The following is a 367-nucleotide window of genomic DNA, read 5'->3' on the forward strand; positions in this document are numbered from 1 at the left end:
TTCACCTTGTAAATCACTTCACTTTTATTTCAAGCACGAGCAATGAGTTCAGGGCAGTTTGTTGAAACCCTTCCATTCTGGAACAGCCTGCCTGTTACACGAGGCGCTTCTCAACGTGAAAAATAGCGCAGAGGCTGTTTCGTAACTGTTATAAAATGACTTCCGGGCAGCGTACTTACAAAACGAGTTGGCCGCGGACACCAGTCACCCGGGCTGGGTGGTGCCTGGTGTGACGGTTAAGTAACACTTCTACGTGTCCCGTTCGGCCACGCCGTGTCCCGTCACACCGCGGCGCTCACGGGGCCCGCTCGCCCTCTGCCGCCAGCTGCGCTCCTGAGCCGCGGAAGACGTCCAGCCACGCGCCTGG

The sequence above is a fragment of the Mesitornis unicolor genome, unplaced genomic scaffold (assembly GCF_000695765.1).
Source record: "Mesitornis unicolor isolate BGI_N332 unplaced genomic scaffold, ASM69576v1 scaffold38072, whole genome shotgun sequence".
NCBI classification, from domain to species: Eukaryota; Metazoa; Chordata; class Aves; order Mesitornithiformes; family Mesitornithidae; genus Mesitornis; species Mesitornis unicolor.